Source organism: Seriola dumerili, unplaced genomic scaffold, assembly GCF_002260705.1.
Source record: "Seriola dumerili isolate Sdu_G_001 unplaced genomic scaffold, Sdu_1.0 BDQW01000120.1, whole genome shotgun sequence".
NCBI classification, from domain to species: Eukaryota; Metazoa; Chordata; class Actinopteri; order Carangiformes; family Carangidae; genus Seriola; species Seriola dumerili.
In genome coordinates this window covers 2,249-4,496 of record NW_019174375.1, presented here as the reverse complement: position 1 = coordinate 4,496, position 2,248 = coordinate 2,249, and positions in this window count along the sequence as shown.

Below are 2,248 nucleotides of genomic sequence, written 5' to 3'. Positions count from 1 at the left end.
ATGTTGAGCAGTAGTAAGATGGACAACGTGTCTCAGCCAAAAGATCATGACTTTTTGCTTATCCAATGTTTTCCTGCAGGTCAGAAACGATCACGTGGCTCCGATCTTACATCATCAACCTTCTGATTTCTTGACCTCATTCAACTCTGCTGCATGATCGTTTGAAGTGGTACTACTGAGGATTTTCATCATCAGAATAATTTTCGGTATTATTTACCTCTGGGGTTGATGGCGAGTGTTGGCTTCATGATGTGTTCGCCCTGAAAGGTTAGCTATTAGTTAATTCATGTATTTGTGGTAGCTACATGTCTGACCTTTTTATATATGTATACTGTACTAGGTGTTTGTATTATATATAATGGGCGGCATGGTGTGCAGTGTTAGTGCTGTCGCCTCACAACAAGAATGTTCCGGGTTCGAGTCCCGGCTGGGCGAGGGGGTCTTTCTGTGTGGAGTTTGCATGTTCTCCCGTGCTTTGTGTGGGTTCTCTCACGGGTACTCCGGCTTCCTCCCCAGTCCAAAGACATGCAAATTGGCGACTAGGCTGATTGGTTACTCCAAATTGACCATAGGTATGATAGTGTGTAGAGTGAATGGTTGTTTGTCTCTGTGTGCCCTGCGATGGGACTGTGCGACCCTGGTCCAGGGTGGTGACCCGCCTCTCGCCCGAAGGTATGCTGGGATAGGCTCCAGGCCCCCCACGACCTACTAGAGGATAAGCGGTAGAAAATGAATGAATTATATATAATATAATTCAGAATGCTCTACAAAGAATCTCATGGTGTCTATGTTGTATCAAGGTATCTGGTCATCGCCTGGCCGCTTTGGTACCGCTTCAGACGAACCATCAAGACCTCTGTAGTGCGTCGTGTCCTGGTCTGGACCCTTCCTCTTTTGATTTTTGTATTTGTCTATATCTTGCTATATACTCAGTTGACACAAATCATCTTTGGAGTCTTCTTTCTCTTTCCCTTCCCTCTGTTCATATTCTTCCTGGGTGGACCGTTAAAGCCCTGTCTGCAGCCAGTAGTGTCCCTGCTGATGAAAAACGACAGATTGTTGCAATTTTGATTCTGGGTTCTGCATATTTACACAACTGTTGTTCCTGCCCAACATCATGTTGGTTCCTTGTAGAAGAAGTCAAATATAAACTCGATGCCTCAGACAGTGTGCTTCATGTTTGTAAGGTTGAGTCCTCTTGCAGACGTGTTCCTGTATGTTTTCAGTAGGAAAGGAGCTGTAGACAAGCTGTTGGCCTCTCTGTGTCGTTGCAGGATGGACAGCGATGATAGCAACAGACCAACAGCATGAATGATGACAACTTATACACAGTCGCTTTCAATGTAGGCAGAGAAAGAGAGGAAAACAGAAGAAGAAATGGAGGAAATAAAGACAAGACAAGATACTGTCGTCTATCTCACATGATTTCCTACAAGACATCTAACTGTAGGTCACTTGCTGCGGTGCACTGTGAAGCTCAAGACATGTACATAAAAAATGTTTCTATAAAAAGTTCATGTATATCATTATTACACTTTAATCACAAAAAACAAACCTTATATTATTTGAAGATAATCAGCAGCATGATCACTGCTGCCAAATATAAACCACATCTCTCTCATTCTTAGATTTTATTTGGTCTGTTTTCTGCAAGTTTGACTTTTCCTGCTTATAAATAGTGTCTAAACCACAACTGTATTTTTGTTTTCTGTATTTTGTAAATTATTTTATAGTAAAGTAAGTAAGTACGTTTTTGTGGTTTGTTGTAAAATTTATTTTTCAATAAAGTAAATCCTGCTGTTTACCTTTATTCAATGTCAATTTTCTGTTTACAACACATATAGTAAATTGTTTTGCAGTCTCACAGTTTGAACTAATATAAACTAACTAATGGCGTCACTACACTCAGAGCAGATATTGATCACTATCATCTGAACTTTCTGTTCAGATGGTTGAGCACCCACTCATCCCCACACCTTTCTGACAACATGTCTCCTTAAATCTTACTTGCAGGTTGTATTCAAGGAACATTAAAAAACAAGGTTTGGTTTTTACATTTTCAATAAAAAGTAACAGAGGAAGAAACGGACACAGAGAAAGTCATGCATCTGCATATCTATGGCAAGATGACACAGCATTTGACCTCTTTAGAAAACCACATCTTCCTTAGAGAACGGAGATCACATCATCCTGAACCTCCTTTTGCTTCATATCTTACTACATTACTGCATTTCACATCACTAGACTG